Consider the following 27503-nt stretch of genomic DNA (forward strand, 5'->3'; position numbering starts at 1 on the left):
GCAGTCATGTTAAACATTTTTTCCCATATTCATCTTTTGTTAAAGGCAATTCAAGCAAAACATTAAGAAAGAAAATGAAAAAAATGTTTGCTTTGGTCTAGATTTAGACTCCATCAGTTCCTTCTCTGGAAACTGATGGCAGTTTTGTTTTATCATGAATCCCTTGGGATTGTTTTGGATCACTGTGTTGCTGAAAACAGCTAAGTCAGTCATAGCTTTTCATTGTTTAGTATTCTCATTTCTTTTCCCAAATTTTCTTCTACTTCTCTTATTTGTGTTTTAAAGTCCTTTTGACTTCCTCCATTAATTCTTTTGGGCTTAAGTCTTAGTTATATTTTCTTTTCTTGGTGGCTTTGGATACAGCAGTATGATGTTTCTTATCTTCTGAGTTTGTGATTGGTCTTCTCTGTCACCAAAACAACTTTCTATGTTGTTTCCTTCTTTGCTCATTTTCCAATCTGTTTCTTTTCTTTTTCTCTTTTTAATTAAAAACAATCCTTTCTATGTTGTGTTCTGTAGCTGTGGTAAAAGGAGTGCTATTCCAAGCTTCAGATTATTTGTGCAACTAATTTCAGAGTGAGTTTTGGGTATCTATAAATTTTTAGTTCTTCCAACATGGTATGTATGATGTAAAGAGAAATGTGTTAATTCTCTCCCAGTCTGTGCTCTGGTCTGTGAGCAACCATAAACACTCTTTTCTTCTTTGGAATTGTGACCAGGCACCTCCACTACCTTGTGGCCACAAATGCTGGTGTTTAATAGTACTCCTCCTCACCCCGAGAACATGCCTCTTGAGCCAACAAAGAGACATTTGTAATTTCCTTCTGAGTAATTGTCTCTCCCTCTACCCCACTTTACCATCTATGACTGAGAGTTCCAAAAACCTTTGGTGCTGATTCAACTGTCCCCTTGACCTATTGCCAAGTACCTTAGTGTGCTTCTTTGGGCTCTACTTCTTTTCTGGTACATTAGACCTTTCATGCCTTTTATTTTTGATGCCAGACTTCTAAGTTATTTTGTACCAAAAATTCATTTCAATTCATCTTTCTGTGGGTTATTCTGCTCCAGAATTCTTTTTTTGAGGCATTATGAAATAGTTTTTGGAGGGTAATTTAGTAGGTATTAGGTGGGTCTGTGTACTTACTCCACCATCTTGGCTCTACCCTACTCCTAAATACCCTTTTTTCTAGCAAAGAGGTGAGAACACACACATATACATATATACAAGGACAATTTGTTGGTGGGGGAGATAGAGAACTTGGCTTGGGATAAAGAAAACTCATTTTTCTTAGAAGAGGGTTCACTCATTGCCATTTTCCTAGGTGTACAAAAATGGAAAATACTCCCCGCTTAACTTTCCTACTATGATCATCATATTCCATCAATAGCAATAGTCACCCCTCCACACCCCTCCTAGACTTACCAAATCACAAACAAATATTAACTATTCTTGAAGTTTCTATTAACAGTGTACATAAAGAAATAGCTTAGAGAAAATAAAACAGAATTCAAGTGGCATCCACACTTCCCACTCATCCTTGAGGCCTGGCAGCCTTATTACCGGTAAAAGCATCATTACACAAAGTGGTGCGTTTTGGGCTGCTACTTTAGAGATGTCCTCTAATTTCTTCTTTTTTAGGTTTTTCCTTTTGGATCACAAGAGGGTTTATAGCAACTTTTTGCAGGTAGCTAATAAAGGCACTAACTTCTTGACTTCCTTTATATGTCTGTTCATTTTGCTTATTAATGACTGAAGAGAAGAAGATGGTAGGAAAGTCTCTGACTTCATACAGAGAATACACATCACTGGCTATAGCACTCATCTTTGCTATGAAGATATTGAGGTCTTTGCTGAACTTTCCTCCCAACTCTTCATGCTTTGTTTCTTGGTTTTTGTAGTAACCACACCAGAGCCATAAAATTCAATCAGAACATCTTCATCTGTATTCATCATGTCATCTAAGTTCTCAGCTACCACTATTTTCAAAGGTCTATCATTATTCTCTGGGAGAGGCTCAGACTTCAAGAATCTCCTCAGGTTGCCATTGAAGTCATTCGGCAGGAGTCACTTAAGAGTCTTCCCATCATCGAACTCTTCTTGCATAGAATGCCAGGTCTAGAGTCTGGGAGATTCATCTTCATGAGTTCAAATCTGGCATCAGACATTTACTAATTGGGTAATCACTAATCCTTCTGGCCTCAGTTTCCTCATCTCAAAAATGAGCTAAAGAAGGAAATGGCAAATCACTCCAGTATTTTTGCCATGAAAAACCCAAATGGATTTGTGAAGAGTTGGACGTGATTCAATTGAGGGAACAACATTATACACATACACATATATATGTGCACAAATATTCTTATATATTTTATCAGCACTTGCTCTTATTCAAACTTTCTATTGATGTAGGCCTGCTTCTGTTCCTGTAGGCAGTTGCTTAGACTTATTATCTGAGAGATGAGAGACATAATCTCCTGAAGTTTGCTGTGAAGTTGAGTAAATTTTATAACAGTTTAGACTGCTACTTTTTTATTGGTTAAGACCAAAATTATGAGTTTGAAATCATCAGTCCATTACACATAAGCACAATGGGTCCATTTTTTAAACTAATGTGTGTTTTCTAGGCTTTGCTGCTTTTTTTCCTTCATTATTCTCCCTCCACTGTTTCCCTTACCAATTTTTTCCAGTTACATTTTCAGTGCATAAACTACCTAATGAGAAATGGCAAGGTGCTGTGGCTAGAGAACCAAAGTCATAGTTAGGGAGACCTTGGTGTGAGTTTGGCCTCCGACACATACCACTGTGTGACCCTCAGCAAGTTGCTGAACCTCTAAGTGCCTCTAGGCAATTGTCTAGGACTCCAAGTTGCAGAATAATTATAGCTCTCCTTTGGTAAAGGGAATTTATTCACCTGGAGATGCCAATATTAATTATATCACAGGTGAAAGGTGAAAACCCAGAGAACCAACAAAAAAACTATCTGACAGGCAATTCCACATGTATTCAATGCAATTCAGCAGCATCTTCTTAAATGCCTAATATGTTCTGAGCCCTGTTCTAGGGACATAAGGAAGATTCCAAACACTAATTAAATCAAAGTTGCAGATTCCTCTCATCTCCTTCCACTACTTACACAAAGTGGTGTGTTTTGGGCTGCTACTTTAGAGATGTCCTCTACTTTCTTCTTTTTTAGGTTTTTCCTTTTGGATCACAAGAGGGTTTATAGCAACTCTTTACAGGTAGCTAATAAAGGCACTAACTTCTTGATTGCCTTTATATTCCTGTGGATTTTGCTTATTAATGGTGGAAGAGAAGAAGATGGTAGGAAAATCTCTGAATAGAAGTAGAATATGATAAAGATGAACCATCATCTGCACAAAATGATGCTGTGAGAATGAAAAGAACAACAGCAATCCTATTGAAGTTTCTTGTCTCAAATCTATAATTGCCACTAACTCTAGATGAGAAATTCATGGATCTTCCCAGAGTTTCACCTCTGTGTATTTCAATAGCATTAAAAGTCTTGAAATCAGACACAGCCAGAGGCAAAGCAAGATATAAAATAAAAAATAATTCATATTATTTTTCTATTTAGAGTGTCGTAGAAGGGCATAGACAAAACAAGGTAATTTTCTGTTTTTGTAAGAATGTAGAAAATCCTGAATTTTATCTGCCTTAAATTTTATAAAATAATATTTACATATTGAAATTCACTTCTATCTTCATATTAAAATTGGTAACAAAGTGAGATTTGAATCTATAGTTAGATGTGACTTCAGAGGTCAATTACTCCAATTTGTGCCTGAACAAGAATCCTTTCTAGAACATCTCCAACAAAAGACCATGTAATCTAAGACCAAAGATCTCCAGTGAAGAAGAACTTGTTACCCTCTGCGGCAACCTCTATCATAATAAGACAAGTTTACTTGGGGTTATAAACCCCAAGTATGATCACCCTAGTGCAAATATCAATAATACAGATATAGGTCTTGACCAATGACACATGTAAAACCCAGTGGAATTGTGCATCAGATATGGGAGGGGGTTGGGGGGGAGAAGAGGGAAAGGACATGATTTTTGTAATCCTGGAAAAATGCTTTAAATTAATCAATTATAATTTTTTTGAATTTCTTCATAAAGCCCCAAAGGGGTCTTTTTGAAATTTCTGCCCCATTGCTCATTGTTTTGTCCCACTGGGCAATTCCAATCCTTCTGCATGATGTATCATAAACACTTGAAAATGATTTTCCTACTTTATTATCTTCTAAATTAAATAATACAAACCAAATATTACTAATGGTATATATCACATTTTATTTCCAACAAATAAATAGCATTTATGTGAGCACATGGCACGATGGGAAATTAACAAAATATTAATTTTAATTTACTTTGAATAGGAAATTCATCAATGTGTGAAGGAGCCTTCTTTCCTTCAAAGCAGATGTCACAGCTTGTCTATATTTTACTAAATTCTATTAAATTCATAAAGCTTTTGTTAAATATTTTGTATAAGTCTATAAACTTGTCACAAGACACAGAAATAAAAGTGAAACCATCCCAAGCTTAAAGGATCTTACATCATATTCAGAAATGACATGCACACTAAGTACATTTAGAGCATTAGAAAGATGTACAAATGACATCTGCAAATGACATCCCATTAATTGGGAACGGTAGCATTCTTTCTCTGTGCCTAGATGGAAAAACTGGATGAGACCCAATCTGTAATGATAACACATTTCTCCCTTTCTACATTGACCCTGTTTCCATGGAAGTAACAATTTGCTCCAATTTCAAGCTGCTTAATATGTAAAAAAGGATGGACATTTTCACAGTGAGCAACAAATGAATGACCTTGTTTCTGAATTTAAGGCAACAAGGCTTACTCTTCAGAACCATTCCAGAGGTCTAATTTTTTCTCTTGCTTTGGATAACCAAAGGAAAATAAATATCATTTTGTATCAGATAAAGCCAAGCTTAAGATAGATAGACGCTTTCTTCCTAGTCAAGCATTCCTGAAGTGAGTTTGAGGATACCCGTCCCGGGTGATCTTTACATTGTTTTATTTGCCATATTCTAGTGGTACACAAAAAAGATGAATATTTTGGAGTGTGACTAATAGAAGGCCAGGGTAAGCTTAGGAACTGTATTGGGCAGCGAGGTGTTGTAGTATTTTATATTATATACTTAGCCATGTCTACATAATTAAACAATGTAATAACTTTCCTAAATTATGAAGTTGTGCACTTCAGAAAGCGAGTTCGGACACCCAGAAGCCCAATTAATGGAACCAATATTAGTTTATTAATCTCTTGATTAATAATACATACCTAACTGGCCAGGGCAGCCTTCCTAGGGAAAGCCGCGCCAAGGCAAAGTTACAGACAGTTTTTATAGGTCTACATACGTGAGAGAGATAAAAAGGTAAAATGAGCTCAAACAAAGCTAATGAAGGATATTTGGCTTTAAGTTTAAAATAAGTGAAATGTGGCCTGGGGCAGATGGACTGGGGCAATCAGGTCTTATTGGACACAGGCCAGATGTACCATAGACTGGGAGGATGGACCTTCTTTTGTATATCTTATCCTGTACCTGGTTTATCCCATCCTTGAGGGGGCATCCCCTATTTCCCCTGACCATCTGTTGTTACAGCTTAGAAAAGTACATTCCTTAAGCCTGCTTCTATAAGGGAACATATACTTTATTGATTGCTACCTTTACCAATTTTGGTTTACACTATTTCAATTATTTGTCCTGTTATTTTTGCCATTATTTATGCCCTGTTTCTGTGATTTTCTTATAGTTTAAACAAAGACAAAGAAAAAGTTCTTAACATGGGAAAACATGGGCAGTCATAGATATGTTCAAAGGTAATGATCAGTGCAGACAAAGTTATTAATCTGCAGTGATAGTTAAATATGCCTTCTAAGGTAAATATGAATTTGGACTGTCCCTCAGCAAAGTCTTTGGCTTTTTTAAGCAATCCTCCTCCATTCCCAAACCTAAGGAATGATGGCTACTTTACAGGATTCCCATTCGGTCCCTTTGGATATGGAACTACTTCTCTGATCTCATTGATATGTTTTTAAACTTCTACCAAACACTTTTCTACCAAACAATCAATTACTATTGATTGAGTCTTGAGCTCTACCTGCCTAGTATATACTTGTCCCCTACCTCAGAGAGTCTTCATGTTCTCCCTTTCCTATGATCCTAGAAAAAGAGAGAAATTCAAGTGTATTTGAATGGAATAGCTCCAATATACCTCAGAAGACACTGGGATTTTATAAAGCCTTTTTAGTTACATTATTACACAAAACTATTGGATAACTATAGTTTCCCAACATTTTAATTAGGTAAAGAAATTAATATATAATAAGTTATTATATATTATTAATTAAATAATACATTTAGTTAATTGCAGGATTCTGACTTCCTCTTTGAATGTAGTTTTATCTTGTCAATTAAATTTTCCCAGAATCAAGGAAGGTTGAGGAAAATTTTCATGACATTCATTTTGGACTTTTCATAATTATCTACTATTGTATTCTTCTGGAGCAAAATGCCTAAATGCCAAGATGTTTTTAAAGGATGTCTAAATTATCTTCCGTTGGCACTTCTCCTTTGTAACAAGATATACAATAGCATGTTTTAATATGATGTGAACATTTGACCAGAATCCAATTTCATAAGCTATTTAATGAAAAAAGTTAAATTTAACGCAATATTAAGAAGTCACAGTTTTGCAAAAAGTAAATAAATGAATGTCAAGATGTAGAAAAACTACAATCAGCCAATTTCTGATTATAGTTAGAAAGTTTATCTTATTTACATAGAGGTGAAATTTAATATTTTAGCATTTAAAATGCGGCATACCTATGGAAGAACTGGTAGGCATGTTAATAATTATTATTTAAAGAAATATTCACTCCATCTTAAATTTAATTCAAGATGGTAAGTGGAAAAGAAATCAAACATTGTTACAAAAACCCAAGGAAAGGGTTTTCAGGAGGAGTATGAAGGCTATAATGTCAAACTCCCCAGAGACTTCAAACAGGATGAAGTCATTGGATTTAATAAAACAATGTTGCCTGATGACTCTAGAGAGAGAAGGAGAAGTTGTAATTGAGTATGGAAAGGAGCCAGATTGCAAGAGGTTGAGAAATAAGTGGGAGGTGAGAGAACAAGGCAATGAGTGTAGGTGGATTTTTCGAGGGCTTTGGCTGTGAAAAGAAGAAGAAATAAATGATGATACATTGAGGGGATGGTAAGGTCAAAGGAAGGAGTTTTTGTTTTGTTTTGTTCCAAGGATGGGAGAGATCTGGGCTTATTTAGAGATAGCAGACAGGGGGACAACTAATAAGGAGAGATTGCAAATTAAGGAGGATAAGGATTTGATTAAAGATGTAAGATGCCAGAGGATATGGGCATCATGGGCCACAAAGGGACTGGTTTTGGCAAGGAGAAGGGTCACTATCTTCCTGGAAACTGTAAGAAAGGAAGATCATCTGTGGTTCTCATGTAAATCATAGTATGGAATCTTGAAAGAAAGGTACCCTACAAGATGTGGCCTCTTTTTTTTTCAGTTATGTATATAGTGAATCCCTCTATTGAGGAGAAAAAAGGAGATAATGGTGTCAGTGACTTGAAGAGAGAACAGCAAGTTTGGAATAGCTAGCCACTGGAAAATATGATAGAGAAAATAATCTAATGATATTTCATTGCAACATATACTAAATTTTTCTGAGCTTTTTCCCCATTGCAGAGCACCTCGATTATTTTCAGTTACTTTGTTTCTCATTACAAAAAAGGGTTAACATGGTTATTTTATCATGTATGATTATTTTGTATCAACATATATATATATATACACACACGTATGATCTTTCTTTTTAAATTCTTTGTGAATTCTGCATTCTTACAGAATATGGGCAGGAGTGGGATCCCTGCATCAAAGGAGATCATTGGATAAGACATATTTCTCACATATTGCCAAATTATTTTTTAGAATTGTTTGTCTAATTTGCTGACCCACCAACGATGCAGGAATGTGTGTCAGTCTTTGTAGTCCTCCACCATTAATATTTCAATCTTTTGTCATTATTGGGAATTTGCTGGGGGTCTTTGCAACCTATTATTTTAATTTCCTTCATCTTCTTAGTGATTCAGAGCCAGCTTTCATATTGTTAAGGATAGTTGGAAATTACTCTTTTTTAGAATTTTTAAATCATTTGTTCACTTACTTATGGGAGAAGACACCTGTCACTTTGTAAGCCAATCTCATTAAAGAAAACTAGTACCTCTAGGTCTTAGCAAAACTCTGCAGAGCTGACTCTTTAGTGGGGATAAGAGTTGGGATAAGAGTCTCCCAATCATATGAGCTACAAAAGAAGGCAAGAATGAATGAAGGGTCCTGTTTCTGTCACTAAAATGCCATCAGACCTCAGCTAAGTCATTTTCCCTCCCAAGACTTTAAATGTTTCAATCTGAACAATAAGAGTTTGGTGGTTGCTGTTAAAGCCAATTATATTTCTAAATTTTCATTCTTTCAGTGGCCAACTTAAACCATCAAGGAGAGGAAGCCTAGAGAAGTCATCAGCATGAGTCTTTCTTCTCCTAATTAATTCCTGGTTTCTAGCCTCTTCCAGAGCCAAGTTTTCCTAAATCCTTTCATGCAACCTTCCATTTTGAACTCTTAACAACATAACCCAGCGTATCATTTTTGCTTTGCCTTTGGGGTTCTTTGGAATGGGCCCACAAATACTTTTAGAAGAATCTTATGATTTTTTTTGGAGTTAGGCTGTGACTTTCAGTAAACAAAACAAAGCAAAAAAAAAATTCAGAATAGTATCTACAGATGTGTTTCTACATGGTGGGGAGGCAGAGAGGGAGGAACAAAACAGAATACCCATTCTATAGAGCTTTGTGTACTTCTGCGTAGGCATGGCCAGGGTTATATACACCGAAGTAGCCAGATTTTTCACAGGTTTGTAAGGCATGCAATAAAGAATTCTTCCCTGCTTTCAGGTTTAGGATAAATGCAAAGCAACTGTTACAAAAGATCCACGATAATTATTAGCCTCCAGACGAGAAAGCTAGTGACTCGTAAATGGCAATAAGATCGACAAATACAGTCTATTTAAAACTGTATTTCAAGGTTTTATTTTGCAATAAAGTGATAAGTAGGCTCATTATCTCTGTCAATCTTGTCACCTGACCACTGCTTTCAAATAGTTTGCAGAAGCTTTTCAGAAGAGCTGAGTTTTCTGTGAAGTTAGAAAAAAGGAATTAATTGTTCAGAGAGCAATAAAAATATTTTGGAAAATTCAATTTTTTCCATCTTATTTTTTAAAATTGGAATTCAACAAAGAGATGTTCTTCCCCTACTATGTGCTGACATATATCAGTTGAGGTAGTTTCTTCATCTGTGTTTTTCCAATATTAATGAAATCAGAGAATCCCCATCCCTAACCTGAATGTGTTGGTTTCTGTGGTTACAAAGACAAAGTTGAAATGTTGCTGTTCTCAAAAGAATTTATTCTCCAAAGAGGATCTATGAATATAGATTAGCTAATAAAAATACTTAAAAGATGAAATATATAAGGGTCAAATTGTGAGAGACTTTTAAGCCCAGGCAAGGGCCTTTTTTATGCTAGAGCAGTGAAGAAAAATTTCTGAAGGAAGACTGAAGGAAAATAAATAGTAAATATGTGTGAAAAGAGTAAGAAAAACAGAGAAGACTAGGGATAGATGAGATGGAATAGGAAGAGCATGAGAGAGCAAGTAAAATATCTCAGAGAGGAGTGGTCCTTTGAAATGAAGAAAAAAGGGGCACTGTTTATTTTAATAAATGAAGGAAAATTCACAATCTCATAGATAATTAGAAGTATCAACAATAATCTCATTGATAATCTCAGTGATAATATCATATTAAATGAATCAAGGGACAAGATCCATTAGGAAGCTGAGAGTGCTAGTGGTGATCGCAAAAGAGATCGTCAATGGAAGCTTGCTTTAGGAAAGGGCAAAGAGCCATGTCTCCTGGTTCTAATCTGCAACCTGCAAGGAATCCAAAGGGTTAGAACCATGAACTAAGTGTAGAATGAAAAACTTCAAGGATAAAATGGATAGAAACCTTCAAATTGATATATTACCACAATATAAATTGACTTTGTAAAAAATAAAATACTCCACCAAGTGTCAATGCTATGAAAAGTAGCAAATAAGGCTAAGAGAGTTTTGAAACTATTTTCTTTTCATTTTCAACAGTCCAGATGAAAAGCCAGCAAGAATCTGAGGACCAATTTTGAACTCACAAAGATGAGTCTCTGATTCCAGTTCTGGCACTCTATCCACTGTGCCACTTAACTGCCTTGCTAGCATTTTACCAAGAACATTTAAAGGTATTCAATTATATTCTCTGTTGGTATAAATTTCACGGTTCCATTTAGTTGGGACACTTTGATACAAATGCCTGCCCTGTTCACAAAAGTCATCACTCTATAGCACTGTATCAGGAAGTATTTCGTTCAGCTTTTCCAAATCAGGTTTCCCAAACTTCCATGAATGACAGCAAAGAAGAAGAGAATCTCTTTGAAGGAAATCATTTTTGGATGTTGGTACTTCTTATAAAGAGTCTAAATTTGGAGGGCACAAGGATAATTTTGAATCACATGGCCATTTCTTTGGTCTCCATTAGAAATCAATTTATTCCTTTTGAAATTAGGCCATTCTCGATGCTTTAATAAGTAGCTGTCAACATTGTTGCAACCAGCAGAGCTCATAAATTTGGATGGAAAATCCAAAGATCCATTGATTAAAGAAAATGTTTGGAATATCATCTGTTAAGATTTCTTAGTTTTATTTAGTTCCTGGGGTTAGAATGGAAAGGCACCTTCAAGGTCATGAAGTTTAGACTTCTCATTTTAAAGAGGAAACTGAGTTTAGAGAATGAAATGACTTACCGAAGGTCATATAAAGCAGAACTAGGATTTGAACCCAGGTCTTTTAACTTCAAAACTTGCTCTTTGTCATTGATTATAGAAGCACACCAATATTAAAGCTTTCTACCTTAATGATTTTTTTGTTGTTCACTTTTTTTCAGTCATGTGTAATTTCCCCTTTTGGGATATTCTGGGCAAAGATAGTGAGATTGTTTGTCATTTCCTTCTTCAGCTCATTTTACAGATGAGGAAACTGAGACAAACAGGGCTAAGTGACTTGCCCAGGGATTCACAGCTAGCAAAGACCTATGGCTAGCTTTGAATTCAAGTCTTTTCCACTTCAGGTCCAGCACACCACCTCGCTCTTCTTCTCATTATTTTTTTTTTTAATTTAAAGACAAGATAAAGTTTCTTGCTTATGACTATTCGTGTCTCAGGCAGGATTTGAACCTAAATCCCTCTTGACTTCAGTTCTCACCACTACACTGTGCTGCTCTAAATATAGTATCATATGGAACTCTTTGTAGGCAGCTAAGAATTACATGGTGGTTGAGTACTGGAATTAGAATTGGGAAGATCTGAGTTCAATTCCGATCTCTAGATTCTTACTAGTTTTATGACTGAATAAATTACTTAACTGTCTTCTGTTTTCTTTCTCTTTAAATGGTGAATAATAATTTCTACCTATTTTCCAAACTGAGAAATTGATGTGAATAATGATAAATGAGATATTTGTAGAGAACACCATAAAACATAAGGCACCATAAATTGCTAGTTATTATTATAAATTCTCCTCTAATAATGAGTATTTCAAGATTATGTTTGTTTTCTGCAATGGCATCTATACTTAAAAGGGGGGAAATTAAGTATTTTATAATACATGTGATTTTATATTGTTATATCTTTGAAAAATATTTGAAAGAATTTTCCAGGAAGAGTAAAGCCCTGGAAGTAATTAAAATTCCCATTTTATAGATGAGGGAACCAGGTTAAAGAGCCCAAGTGATTTACCCAAAGTCACACAAGCTAGTAAATGTCTGAGATTGAATTTGAACTCAGATCTTCCTGACTCCAGACCTGGTGTTTTCTGTGCTGTACCAGCTAGCTGCCATATAATAATCAGTAAACACTTGTTTAGCACCAACTATTTGCCAGGCACTGTGCTAAGTCCTGGAGAAACACACACAAACACACACACACACACACACACACACACACACACACAAGAGTCTTTGCTCACAAGGAGCTTATAAACTACAGATGGAAGACAAGATACAAAGAAAACTCTACAGCAGTGTAGAGGGCTGGAGGGCACTGATAGAGAGTACCCAGAAGAGGGCATACAGGTTATTGACCAAGAAGAGCTGATGGAAAAAGAAATTAACTGGAAAATTCTGCAATCCAATGAGACGTGTTTTCTTACAGTTTTACATATAAGCCAGTCTAGTTCCCCCCTCCAGATATTTTTCCTTGTTGTCCTCAGTACCTGCAATACTCTCCCTTTTACTTCCTATCTCTTAGTTTCCTGACTTCTTTCACATCGCAGCTAAAAATTCTAGCCCCAGCAAGAAACTTTGAACAGTCCCCCTTCTCGCTAATTTCTTCCCTCTGAGACTATCTCCAATTTATTCTCTACATCATTTTTCTCTACAATGCTGCTTGCAGGTTGTCTTTCCCATTAGACCATGAGCTCCTAAAATTGGGAATAGCCCCCTTTTTTTTTCTTTGTACCCCCCCAGTGCTTGGTACAGTGTGTAGTCTCCAGTAGATGCTCAAAAAGGGTTATGTGACTAAATGATATTCAAAAAGGGAAATTCACAGACTAATATTTAAAGGACTTCTTTTTCCTCATTTTTATTTGTTTGTTTACTCCCATGGACAGAGTGACTTAACATTTTGGGCTAACCACTTTGAATCTATTATTTAAAAGTGTTTTTGTGCATAACACTTACTTATGCAACCATACATCAAAACCACAGCATCAAGGCTAACCAAAGGCAGTTTCCTTCAACCTTTATTTGGCCACAAACGTACACACAAACAAACACACACACACACAATTATGTCTCACCTTGGCCTTTCTGAGTTTGGTCACTTGACTTTTATATACCTGGATGCAGACTGTCTAAAATATCTGGAGTTTCTTCCCAGACTCTTGACTTTCAGCTTCTTTTACATCCTGCCTGATCAATATGATGTAGGACAAATGAGAGACTATATTCCTTGCATCAGAACTACATTTTCATAAAAATATATTTAATTTCTTGGCAATATGTATCTAAGAGATGAACTCATCTTTTATTTCATCAGCTCCTGAATATTGAGCTTGCAAGAGAAATAGTGCAAATGGTATATTTTTTAACTTCCTAAATCATAAATTTAAAACTAGAAGGTACCCAAGAGGATCTGAGTTTCAAAACCCTTATTTTACTATTGAGGAAACTGAGGTCCAATATGGTTAAATGACTTACCCAAGATCACACACCTACAAGTGGTAGTACTTGAATTTAAACCCAGAAGCTTTACTTCTTAATTAATTTTTTATTTACCATCTATACTATGATGCTTTTTCTTTCCCTCGCCTTTATTCCCACTCCTTCCTCTCCCTTCTCTCTGTCTCTCTGTCTTCATCCTTGTATTACTTTCTAGTTTGCTCTTTCTCTCTCCCTCTCCTTTTATCTATCAGTTTGTTTCGTTCTGCCAACAGGGAGCTCTGTGATTTGAACTAGATCATGGAAAATCAAGAATGAGTGACAAATGAAATTGGAAGAGGAATGAAGTGACATATGATAAAATTGAAATTTAACTTTATCCTAAATACATTCCTATGATATTGACATATAGACACACATATGCATACACATACATATTTATGCAGACATTTGAATAAGTGCAAACGTGTGTATGTGTATAACTGAATGCTTCCTGCGTAAATGTGCAACTGTACCTTAGAAATGAAAGAACCCTAGAGGTCTCGATATTCCTATGGAAATCTTCTTAAAGAAGATACTATTATCTATTTGTATCTTCCCAAATTTGGGGTAATTTTCTGTGTGATTCAGGTACCTAATAGATGCACTCTAAGTACTCTAATCTGACAGGATTTCAAATTTAGAATATATCATCTTTTCATAAAAACATCAGTGTATGCTATTCGATGAAAAAATATCATGAAGTCAGATAATGACTATAATCCAAACAATAATAATAATTGCTGGCATCTGTACATTGCTTTTAAGTTTGCTTCTCAATGTCTCTATTATTTGCCTTTAAAAAAAACAACTTTACTTTCTATCTCAGAATTGATACTAAGCATTGATTCTAAGGCAGAAGAGTAGCAAAGTCTAAACAACTGGGGAGAAATAACTTGCCCAGGATCACGGAACTGAGAAATATATGAGGACAGATTTGAACCCAGGACTTCCCATCTCCAGACCTGGCTGTCTATCCACTGAGACACCTTTTTTTTTTGTCTTTTGAGTCTTATAACAATGCTGTGAGGCAGGTACTCTAAGAATCTTTCCCCCACTTTATTGACAATTAGAGCAAAAATATGTTAAATGAACTGTTGTGGGTTTTTAAGTTAATATACAATAACTTAAGTATTATATTTATAGGATTTATTAAAATAAAAAATAGAGTAAAACCTGCCTAACTTGACTTCAAGGAAGAAGAGAGAGTGGGAGGAGTCACAGCAAATTTAAATACAATCACTTAAATGTGAGGATGCAGGAAAAGGGAAAAGGATTCTAGCTAATAAGGAAAGGAATTTTTGGTAATGTAGTTTTTAGGGGTTCAAGAATTTCCAACTATACCCTGTCCATCCTCATAAAACTAGTGTCTTCGATAACATAGATATATAATAATAATAAATAATTAATAATAATAAAATAAATATTTAAATGAATAACTGAAGGTAGAACACTCCATCTAGGATTCTCTGCTGAAAAGTGATTGGACTTCTTCTATTTAAATAGTAAAATGATTTGGTCTTGTGTTAGGAATTTACTTAAGGTCTATTAACATGTATAAACATGGAAAACACTGAAGTAGGATACAAGCTATGACCTCTTAGTGCTCTGAGGATCTCCTCTGACAGTTATTCAGAGGGTAGATTTTGACCTGCATTGGTAGAGGGAATTTCACCTTGGAATTTACCATATTGATGAAATCACATGTAAATACACCCCCTCTTCTGCTCCCTAATAAATGCACATCTATACACTCACAAATGTATGCCATATAATTATGAAGTTGATTTTTCTATATTGAATGAGTTTAAAACCAAGTTATATTTCTAATGACAGTGACTTTCATTAAATGAATATTTGTTTAAAAGTTGTATTTGACTGAAGGGCGAATTCCTAACACATCAATCAGTCAATCTGAAAGAATTTCTCTTAGGCTCCTTCACGAAAAAGGAGGCAATCCTGGGTTGTCAAAGGCCAGGCAGGGCTCATCGCAACTCTTTCCAATATGGCAAGGCTCCAAACCATGGTTGACTTCTTCGAGGACCAACTTAGCTAAATAAAAAATGACTCATCTTCACGTTGGCCAAAGGATGATGGAATTTTTGGCTAATGTAGCTCACAAAAAACTGTTTAATGAGGCATAGAGGGGTTGCCATCTGTGTTGGTGGAGGGGGGTCCCGACACTGACTAAATCATGGATCCTTGACATACTAACATATTGTCATTTGCATACTTGGACATGGTGTTCATTCTCTGAAGTCTGTAGAGACATTTCAGATCACGCCATCCCCTGGTTAATCCTTTTCAGTTACGTATTAGGTATTTAAAGTAAAATGATGATGTGGCTGGCTGATAGAGCTGCTGCTGCTCCTGATCATGAGTCAGAAAGAAAAGGCTGACCCCAGACATGTCTCTCTACATTCTGTTCTCTGATAGGTCTAGCCTTAACTATTGTAGTTCTTGTTACTTTTATTATTAGCTCTGATACTTCTCTGTGGGTTCCAGCTCAAAGTGTTCCCTCCCATATGTTCCTGCTAGATTCCAAGTTCTACTTTCCAGAACTCAATATTTTATAACATTTGAAAGTGAATAATTTTGTAGACTCCATCGGGGGCTTCTGCTCATATCATTCACATTTCTTGTAGAGAGATAATTAGGTATCTGCTGTCCTAGAAATTAATTGAATTATTTGGATTTGGAATTTTAAGGTGCAGAGACAAAATGGAAGATAAAGTCTTCTGTAACTATGCTATGATATTCATGGAGAGCAAAGAGATCATTTTACTGGGTCTACTTGCTTAGTTAGGCAAGAGCACTCCAAGCCACTTTGACTCTGCCTTTTTGCCATCGCAGATCCCTCATTTTCCTCTGGAGCAGGTAAATGAAGACCCACCTTGAACACAACCCAGGTAATAGGCTAGATGTAGGAATAAGACTGAGTGCAGATGTTGAAGATTGCAGGGTTTATACCGAAGTAGGTAACTGAAAAGGAATCCTCTTGAAAGTGCCTAAGTTTTAGGCTAATCAGAGCGTAAGTACCTCTGAATATGCCAATCAAAAAGAGTTCATATAATGCAAAAAACAGTGATTTGTACCATTTTTAAAGTCACAGCCAAAATCTTGAATATTGGCTATTTATTGTAGTCCTCAAGATTCATATGTCCTTCCTCATCTTCTTTGGGAAAGGACCTGCTCTATCCATGACAAATCAGAAGTGGAGGTTCAGGTTCCTATAGGCAGCCCTCTCTAGTCACAGCCAGCCAGAGAACAGCGGTCATTGTAAGAAGAAACAGGCTCCCCTCAGTTTACCTTCTCTATTTCAAGAAGTGACAGTTTCTCTCAGCTTGCATCTTTATTACACTAGTCTAGATGAGGGTTGGCAAACTATGGCCCCAAGAGACAAATCTGGTCTGCTGAGTGTTATTTTATACTATCAGGAGCTAATTCTTAAAAAAAATTTAGATAGAGAATAATTTTATTGACTATTTAAAAAAAATATTCTTAGGTTTATTAGTAGAAAATAAGTTCCAGGTCAGATTTGTCCCAGGGCTGTAGAAGACCTCCATGGAATGGACTGAGCTTCTCCGTCTACGAGTCCTGAAGAATATTCTGTTAATATTGCTTAATTCGGCATGAAGTTCATTGTTGCCGGTGCAATTTGACTAATAGTATAGTCACAGGATTATCTTCAGGTTGACTCAAACATTGTTTCTGTGGTGACTCAAAAGGATCACGTTCTTTATTAATAAGTCTTCTTTCTCCTCATCCACCAATCAATGATGTCACTGATCTCTGGCAGTCAAATGGGAAAGTTAATAGACCAGCGTGTGCAGATGGAAGTTTGTCAAAATGGATCGAAAAGGGATTTCCAAGCTGTCTCTTATCCTTGCTCTTTTGGAGATGCGAGAATAAACCCAGGACGCCATACAATATTTCCACTTAAAAAATCCCCCCAAAATGTGAAATGAGGGTTTGCTGAAATGTTCTGTTAAAATATTAAAAATGGACCAGGGAAATAGAAAGAAAAGACCAATTTCTAAAGCACTCAGAACCCCCAGAGCGCAGTACTAAGCTTGGGGGTGCTGTACCAAGCTTAGATAAGGAAAGCCTGTGACTTTGGGATGCTTCGGATCTAATAAGCAGAATTATTAGCCTTTTAGTGATGTGGCCTGGATCTGTTCCATGACCTTCGGTGGAAGCTGAGGAATACAGGGATCTTTCTCTAACGTCTAAACAGAATAGTGTCTTAGCAGTTTTCACAATTCTCCATTTTTAGTCTTTCTTATACCTGTAGATGGCGATGGTGCTAGTGTTCTTTAGGACTGGAGGCAAAATCCCAATGCTTTATTGATTGAAAAAGGATCCACATACAGCCAAACCTTTCATTTAGACAAGATTAATTTGTAATTATAATCATCCCACTGGGGCTGGGCTGAAGTTTATCTCTTCACTATCCATGAAGAAAGGGTTGGCAAGCCAATTAATACTTAGTATAAACACATTTTCAGGAGGCATATTTAACTTACTTAAGCAAACAAACTATATTTTAAGAATTTTAGCACATTAATTGCTTATTTTCAGTTCATTGCTGCTAAGCAAAAATATCTTATTCATAAAAGCAGTCCCTTTGGCAAACACCTTAGTTTTAGGAGTGTGAGTAAGAGGTACTCAGGTTTTCTATTTACCACTATTTCTACAAGACCACCAGGCTTGGCACTCAGTTTTTGTTTTGGTTTTTAAACCCTTACCTTTCGTCTTGGAGTCAATACTGTGTATTGGCTCCAAGGCAGAAGAGCAGTAAGGGCTAGGCAATGGGGGTCAAGTGACTTGCCCAGGGTCACACAGCTTGGAAGTGTTTGAGGCCATATTTGAACCCAGGACCTCCCATCTCTAGGCCTGGCTCTCAATTCACTGAGCCACCCAGCTGCCTCCTTGGCACTCAGTTTTGGTTACAAGAACTACCACTTTCCCTCTACTCCTCAAATTCCTTGTTACACTCAGACCATCCTGGTCACATTCCTTTGTCAGGATCATACTTCAGTGAAATAACTGATAACATTATGGATTTGGAAGGAAGAAATGAGCTTGAATCCTTTCCCAGTCCTTTACTAACTGAATTATCCTGGCAAATCAGTGAATGTTTCTCAGCCTCAGTTTCGTTTTCTATAAAATGAGGAAAGATCTGTCAGGGAATTAGTAAAATTCAAATAATACCCACGAGGTGTTTAGCAATTCTAAAAGTGCAATGTAAATGCTTTTTCATTCCACTTGTTTGTTGTGATTCTCATTCTTATTACTGTATTCTGCATTTGTGATGAATGAAGGCAAAACGTCAGCTGTTTTTTCTTAATACTAATTGATTGCAAAGATTTTCATCATCAGTATCAATATCCTTGTCAATATCAACATCATCAATATCATTGTCAATATTGTCATCATCACCTGAATTTACATAACGTTGTAAGATTTGCAAGGCACTTCACCTATCTCATCTCATTTGGTCTTGCCAAACAAGGCAGAAGACTTTGGGGACATTCTATGGCTCTTAACATTTAGGAATGATTTGATAAAGTGAGATAGATACTGATGCTATTGTTTCTATTAACATGAAGTAGATCTTATAGAAGGAATGAAAAATGTTGGAGATTAAAGCAAGGTTTGATGAATGAAATCAGGCTCACTTTATTGAAATATCACTATTGTTAAAATGGTTTTCTCATCAATATAACACTTTTGGATTCTGTTTCTGCAATTCCATCATTACTTTTTCCTTCATGTGTCCAGAAAACTCTCATCAGTCTTTTTTAGATCATCCAGGATGAGCTATTCCTAGTTTAGCTAAAGCATGACAGACAGTAATAATCAATCATCTTTGAAAACTGCACTGAAGGGCAGTGAGGTGGCTTAGTGGATAGAGAACCAGACCCAGAAACCAGAGGTTCTGAGTTCAAATGTGACTCAGATACTTCCTAGTTGTGTGACTCTAGGCAAGCCTAGCCCTTCCTGCTCTTTTGCCTTAGAGTCAATATATATTTTTATTTTTTAAGTGTACTGGGTCCAGATTAAAAAAATAAAATGCCAAATAGATGTTTTTTTATTTTTTTCTGAAAGACCCTGAAAAGGATAATTTAGTATTATGACCTAAACTATGTTAATTATTTGCTCGCCATGGATATCCTATATATATATGTAAAAGAATATAACCAAGTCAGCTGGAAATTTATGATGATTTAATCAATATAGTGAAAAGAAATTAAGAAGAAGGAAGAAGGAAAAAGATGTAGGATTCCTCCCTCCTGGCTTGTGCCAGGAGGAAGACTAGAGTATCTAGGAAGATAAGGCTTTTGAAAAGTAAGGAGGAAGGAATCAGCCTGAACTCCAAAGGACTCAGCCAAGATGCCTGAACCTGAATCAGCTCAAGGGCAAACTCACTGCCAACCCCAGACAATAGCTGCCACCATGCCAAGATGTCAGAATGCTTAGCACGCTGCCTCTCTGGGGAAAGAGGGAGAGAGAGTAAGTGATGTGTCTTATATAGACGGTTTTACATCACTTTCCTGCATCTCATCTGTACCAATGATAGCTTAGCTTGACTTAGGGCAGCCCACAGGTCTGTCTGCTTTTACTGCACATGTCTGTTGAAGGCCATTTCCTCAGATAATTAAATCTTTGAGTATGGTGCAGGCATCCTGACCTTGTTAAACTGAGTAGGGTGGAGAAATGTATAGTTCCCAAGACTTGATTCTGTTAAACCGAGTATCTCCATTGTTACTAAATTAGATTTTCTAAAGTACAACCTAAGTAGGGTGGAGTAGTTTTAAAATTCACAACCCAGGAACCCCTGAGACTTCTTGAGTTGCAGAGTAATATAGTCAGAATGTTGTTTTAATGATATTTATTTATTTTTGCATAATGCTTTTTGCAAATTCATCAGAGAAGTTTTGACCTCCTTCTTTCCATTCATATTCCTTGTTCATCTCAGACCATCCTGGTTCCATCCTGCATTTCACTATCACAGGACAACCACAAATCCCCTCTCCATGATCAGAATCCCCTCCCTTATGCAGGTACTTTCTCTTCTACTTATCATCCCTCACATTTTCTCTCTACTCTCATCAGTCTTCTACTTCATTTTAACCATCATCTCTTGGCTGCACAAAATGGCATTCCTTCATTCTCAAGCACAAGAATGGAGGGCTATTTCATTGTTGCCCTTTCCAGTATTTCATGTGTTCCTGTTCTCTGATCTCCCAGTAAATATGGTCCATTGATCTCTAGTATTAAACCACCTTTGCCTTCTATTTCCTTTCTTCATTTTCCTTCCCAGAGCACCTGATCTTGCTGAAGAAAATTCCCTTAAACACTACTAAGCTGTCATTTTGTTGCCCATATATCAGGTTATTAGCTCATTCCCTACATTAAATGCTCTAGTCCTCCTCTCTCACTATCCCCTTTCCCCTCATCCATAAAGAGGAATGTGCTGGAAAATATTTAACAATCAGCTCTCCAGAAGGAAAAAAAATGCATTTAAGACATAATAAATTATGTTATTAGCATTTTCTCTATTTCTAAGTGCAGAAAATAAAAAACCACCACAAAATAAATAAAGCACTGATTTATAGTGCTTACCAATTTCCAAGGTGTAAATATTCTTACAAGTCACAAGTCTGGCACCCAATGGTTTCTAAAGGATTCTTGCTTTTCATTTCACCAAGCTCAAGCCACACTGACTTAAACTCCCTTGCCTCTCCTTTTTATCTCAATATACCTCTATTTTCTAACTATCTTCATATCCTTATGTCAAAAACAAACAAACTAACCCAAGGAATTTTCATTCCTTCTGTCTGTCTAAACTGAATCACACTCTAATTTGGCATCATATTCTCCTTTGTCTGCTTAGGGAATTTGTTCCCATATATTTGTCTTTTCCTCTAGTATGTTCCATGACTTGTTTGCTGATACCTTCCTCTCTTTCCGTAAGGGTATGCAAGGGTATGCAAGGGTATCCCTGCCCCTTGCTTTGATATTTTTAAGTATTTTTTATTCCATTCTTGTGGACATTCCCTCCTCCAACACAAATTTAAACCCTTCCATAGCTTTTTATTCTCCATGTCATGATTGTGATCTGCCTTACCTTTTTTATCTTAGTGTACCTCAGATCTTGGAGGCCTTCCACTAAGCCCATTTATGTGGCTCCCAGGGGCATGATTGTACAACTTGTACTGTCCAGCTATTGTTTCCCATTTTAATAGATGACCAGCCCACATGATTTCCCAGTTAATGCTCTTTTTTTCCTTGATATTGTGCAATATGCAAGTCATTGTAGGTAATATTCTGAATCTATTAACAACCAGCTCAGCTAAATTTTGTTTTTTTCATCTTAAAATGAAAAGCTTTACCTCTTTTAAATCTTGTTCTTTTCCTCTTTTCCCTCTTCACAATCTCCTTGAAAAGATCATGATGTATACCTCTTTTTGCTTATTTGTTCTTTCTTGACTGCCTGACTACTAGCAACCCCAACACCGCACTGAAACTACTAACACAACATTCTCCAAACAAATGCATTGTGGTCTTCTCTGCCCTTTCACTCTGTGACCTTGTTTCCATCATTCACACATCCTCCTGAATGGAATTTTCCTTCTTCTTTCTCTTGAATAATATTATGTTCTTATTCTTCTTTGGCTATGACTGCCAATTCTCAGACTCAATTCTTACCTCTCCTTTTTCCTGACTGCCTTCTCTTGGTGTCTCCTAAAAATCAGCCCATTTGTCCTTCATTCTTCTGTGCCTATGCTTTTCTCCCTCAGGAAACATTTGTAGTTTCATGGCTATGGATGACTTTTTGAGTAGAAAACTTCAAATCTCTGACAATCTTTGCCCTATATGCCATACTACTTATGGGACATCTTTACTTGAATGTCAAGTATGCTGATTTACTCTGGAATTTGTTTTGCTTTGTGAAAATGATCTTAATTTTTTTCTGTCTTAACAGAGAAGATACTTTATCGGGTCCCTATGGTCTTGAAGATAAAATAAAAACTACTCCATTAAGCCTTTCCCTATCTTTGTTCAAAATTCCACCTCTCTCTCTCTCTCTCTCTCTCTCTCTCTCTCTCTCTCTCTCTCTCTCTCTCTCTTACGCTCTTTCTCCCTCTTTCTCCTTTCTTCAATATAAATGCTATGTTTTATTGTGAACTTCACAAACCCAAATAAAAACTTTTTAATATAGTAGCAAAAAGAAGAAAAGATTGTATAAGAAATGATTAGTTTTACAGTTTCTTTTAACAATTATATATACAAATATTCTCAACTTTTGTCATCTTTTCCAGTTTGTGGATATATGTGGTTTTTCTCTAGTAAAATGTATGCTCTAAGAGGACAAAAATGTCCCAATTTTATATTTTTTTATCTACATCTTTTGCCTTTGTTTATGGAGCAAAACACATGGTAGTAACTTAAGATGTCTATTCTTTTGAATTGTGATGGTAAAAATAATCTGAATAGCCACTGAAGGAGAATGGTAAGACAATTTGATTAGTTAAGGAATTAAATGGCATAGATGACCTAGAACAAGTTAAAATACAGGGAAAATGGAGAGTTAACTTGATGAAAATGAAAAATGACAATAGATGCATTACCTGGTAAAATGATCGCTTTTGGCAACTAGCTCTGTAATGGAATGTTAACTTAGTGGATATAGGTCAACAGAAGGGCTAGACTTATTAAATCTCTCTGAAGGAAGTCATTGTCTATGAAGAGAAAAAGAGGAAACTCAGAATGACAAATTCAGTGATCTGAGGAAGTACAAGTATTAAGTGATATCATTTTCACTGTTACTAGCTGACATTTTTATAAGAGTTTGGAAGTTTTCAAAGCAATTCACACGTACTATTTGAATTCAACAGATGGTTAAATTATGCAGTGGCAACTCTTTTTTTTCTTTTTTATTTGGTCAAAACAACCTAACACAGAATATTATTATAATCAGTACATTTATTAGCAAATCCCTTTCTAAGAATGAAAAACATGATATGTTTCTTTAATAGTGGACTGTATCACTAGCTTTGGAAATACCCTGTGCTTTTTTGTATTGTATGCAATTTTATTCTCAATATGCCTAATTATCTGAAATTGCAGGCTGGTGAATATCATAATATGCTGTAGAAAGTCATCATACACAATGTGACCAGAAAGTCTTGATTTTTATATGTGGCTTTTGAATGAGTCTTAGTACTTTTAAATTACCTTGCTAGATCCTTACAACAGTGAAAAGATTACCAGGTATTTCTCAACTCACAAACTCTACTTTCACCATTGAGCTTCCATGTTAACTTTGCTTTTTCCTACTCTAAAAATGCTGATTTTGTAGGACCTTAAAGTAAAAGAACCCTTTGGACATCAAGACTATTGTTAGTAGTTGTGATGGCAATGGGATATTGTATTGTTATTGAATTATCAGTGTCTACCTCATTGCTTGTGCATAGCAGGCACATCACAGACACTTACTGCTTTGAATTTAATTATCATATTGTAGAGGCTTTGGGGAGACAGAAGTGAGACTGGACTTGCCATATATGTGTCACAGATCTAGGAATTAAAGATTAAGTAAGGTGAAAGAACAGTTGGAGGAAGGAAGAAAGGACCTAATTTTGTATTAGTATTAATTCTCATCAGACCAGACTCTAGGTATTGGTGATATTAGTTAATATCTAACATGTTTCGAATACAGCTGATACTGAATGTCACTTATTACCACATAATATGGCTCCCCTTTTACAAAATTAATTATAAAATAAAATTCAAAGTATCCTTGTCATATTTTTATTGTTTAAAAAAATAACAACACTCTTGCTATCTCTGATTTCCTGTCCTATGTGACTCTTACCCATCCCATCTCCCCACCAACTTACCACAGAGAGTGTCTTCACTGCACTGGTCACTTCCCTTGCCTTCTATTGATTGACATTTTGAGGACAGCACTGGAGCATTTAGGCTAGCCATCTGTTATTCCTTGATCTTGACATGTAACTGTCTCATATTTTCTCTCTATTCATCAGTCAATCAATAAAATTGTATTACATATTTGCTACCTGTTATGATTAAAAGTATCTCTAGAGTCTGATTTTGGGTAAGAAGTATCAGTTTATTGAACATATATCCATTTATTGGTAAGCCAAGTACTATAACTCATAAAGTGACATTTAGGTCTATCTCCCTCTTGAATGACCACAGATCCCAAATTCTCAAAAGACAGCTTAATAAATAGTTAAAGAGGCTTGTTTTTTTCAGCCCCTTCCTTGAACATCCCAAGAAATTTCTAACTGGCAAACTGCTAATTAAGAGAGAATCCATCAAATTATTTACCCCATTCTCATCTCTACAGGATTGGGAACACACCCACAGGAAAAAAAAAGAATTCATTTATTAACATAATTCTGTTAAAAAGGGAGACATTCTTTGCAATTCATAAGGAAAAAGGAAGTTCAAAAACAGTAGACTAGATATAATTTCTCACCCAGAAGTCAGAAATAGAAATATACAATAATTCTCCCTAATATACAAGAGTTATCCAGGGTCTTATATAAGTTTTAATTCAGTATATGAAAAATAATTTCTTACATATATATCAGCCACTGTGATAACTACTTGGACTAAAAATATAATCAGAAAAAAATGATAATATCTGCCCTCAAGGAGCTTACATTCCGATCAGAAAAAAAAATGTAGTAAAGTAATCTGAAAAGGAGAGGGAGAGAGAAGACCTAGGTATCTGGCTTCAGGAGAATGGTATAGAAAGTTCAGAGTGAAGTCTGGAGAAGAAGGAAACATGACTGCCTTCAGAGTCCTCTTTCCATGGAGGTTCTGGGAGGAGTCATACAATCAGATGGAAAGGCTACAGGGTCATAGGGTACCTCCTAGAGTTGAATTCCAGATCTTAGGAGAATTTCCAAGATGAAGAAATTGCTGGACTTGGTAGAGAAAATCCAGATTGCAGTCTGGATAGGAATAGCACACATTGCCCTCAGACATAGTTTATTCCTATTCCCCTTTACATCTTGTTAAATTTAATTGTGGTTGAAATCTGAATATTTTTATAGGTGGTAGCCAGGGATTTAATTTCTAAATCCCAAAATGAATTACTAAAGTAAATGGAATTTATGGTAGTTTATTTACAATAGAGGGAAGCTAATAAGGAAGAGAGAAAAGGGGAGTGATAGAGATAGAGATAGATCTCTTTTTTCTTCTGATATCAGTTAAAATTTCTAAGCCCCTGCCGGGGGAAAAAGTCTCAAGACAATGGGCCTTTTTGGGGGGTTTATAGCTCCTAGAAAAGCAGGGTCACTAAGTCAGCCTTTTACTCACCAATGGTGACCATCTAAAAGGAAAAGCAGTCAGGTCTCTTGCACGAGTTCCTCCATGGGTCCAGTTCCTCCAGTCCAAATTCAAGTCAGAGAATCCTCCATCCAACTCGAATCTCTAATTGAATTTTCTTCTTCTGGCCTCTGATCCTCTTTTTAAAGATCTTTTTCTCATGTTACCTCCCCTAAATTTCACATCTACCAATCACAGCAGACTCTCCTTTCCAAGACTGTCCACTCTTTAGTTCACACCTTCTTTGATTAGATTATATATTTGGGGTTACTTAACACCTTTGTTTTTTTGGTTAGTTCACCTTTTGTAGTTACTTAACACCTTTTTGTAGTGAAAATGGGTAGATCTACTTAAAATACTGAGTTATCACCTTTTGCGGATTAAAATCTAAAAATAGATTGTGGATGACAATTCGATCTTCCCAATAAAGGAAGAGCTAATTATCTTCTTTGTTACAATCAGGGGAGAGCTAAGTCCAATCTTCACAATTTTCTTATTGGTTGTGTGCATGACCACACTAACCACACATCTTTCCATCCATGAGAATCATGATCTCTTCATTAGTACTACATTATTCCTTTTTTTTCACCACCAGGGAACTACTTTGGTCTCTTAATTAACTTCAGTCCTTTTATGAAATGTCTTTTAAGCATTAAGAACCATAGGATAATATTTGGAGGGAAAAAGGAACCTCAGAGGCTATCTAGTCCAGCCACCTCTTTTTACAGATGAGAAAACTGAGGTATATGGAGGGAGAGGGACATACAAATCATGTGTGACTTACTTTTTCCATTTGACAGATGAGGAAACTGAGGAGATGAGAATGTAATTGCCTTTCCCAGGGCTTTATAGATAGCAGAACTAGGTTTAGAAGGTAGGTTTTCCAAGTCTCATTCTAATATCCTTACCTCTATATTGCAAAGACACTTTCAGACATGTGGGAATTGAATAATTTACATTATTTATGAGTTTTGAGTCTGGGAAGAGGGGCAGAGAAAAGGAGTGATTTCAGAAAAACAAAACAGGAAACAGTGCTGAGGGTACAGAAGCAGCATGATATAATAGAAAGAACACTGGGCTTAGAGCCAAAAGATCTGGGTTTGCATCTCAGCTTTAATAGTTACTGGTCATGAGATCTGACTTGGTTCCTCATGCTATTACTGTGGACAAGATGGGTGATGAGAGCTAGATGACAAACCTATAAAAGGATTCACAACTATTCTGAATGCCTGGGCTCTGAGATGAATAGTCAGAGAAAAAAATCATAAAGCAAAAGGAAAAACTGCCCTTGCTCTCCAAGAGTTTACATCTTAAAGGGAATGATGATATGTACATACATTAGTTTAGACAGGATACATCCAGAATACTTTAAAAAGTAAGTTAGGTTGCTCAGTGGAATGAGAGTCAGACCTACAGATAGGGGGGGGGTCCTGGGTTCAAATTTGGCATGGGACACTTCCTAGCAAGTCATCTAACCTCTGTTTCCCAACCCTTATGGCTCTTCTGCCTTGAAACCAACACAGGGTACTGATTCTAGGAAGGTTAGGGTTTTTTGTTTGTTTGTTTGTTTGTTTGTTTAAGTAACCTTAGAAGAGAAGACAATAGCAAGTGAGTGGAACAGGGGAAATCTATTGAAGAAGATTGGGTCTAAATTGAAAGTTGAGAGAAACAAAGGATTCTAAGAGGCAGAGTTGTGGAAGATCATTATATACTAGT

At 36.1% G+C, this 27503-nt stretch overlaps 1 long non-coding RNA gene across 4 annotated transcripts in view; it reads left to right on the forward strand.

Moving 5' to 3' along the window:
* Window positions 1-27503, forward strand: part of LOC107649907 (uncharacterized) — a 141211-nt gene that overhangs the window by 94063 nt on the left and 19645 nt on the right. Inside the window, exon 3 of one of the 4 annotated variants that reach the window (XR_008913975.1) lies at window positions 10271-11394. The exons of the other annotated variants lie outside the window; for them this stretch is intronic. This is a non-coding gene — a long non-coding RNA (uncharacterized LOC107649907). Of the gene's footprint in view, window positions 1-10270; window positions 11395-27503 lie in introns of those variants that run through there. 4 annotated transcript variants of the gene reach the window in all.

Source organism: Monodelphis domestica, chromosome 8 (assembly GCF_027887165.1).
Source record: "Monodelphis domestica isolate mMonDom1 chromosome 8, mMonDom1.pri, whole genome shotgun sequence".
NCBI classification, from domain to species: Eukaryota; Metazoa; Chordata; class Mammalia; order Didelphimorphia; family Didelphidae; genus Monodelphis; species Monodelphis domestica.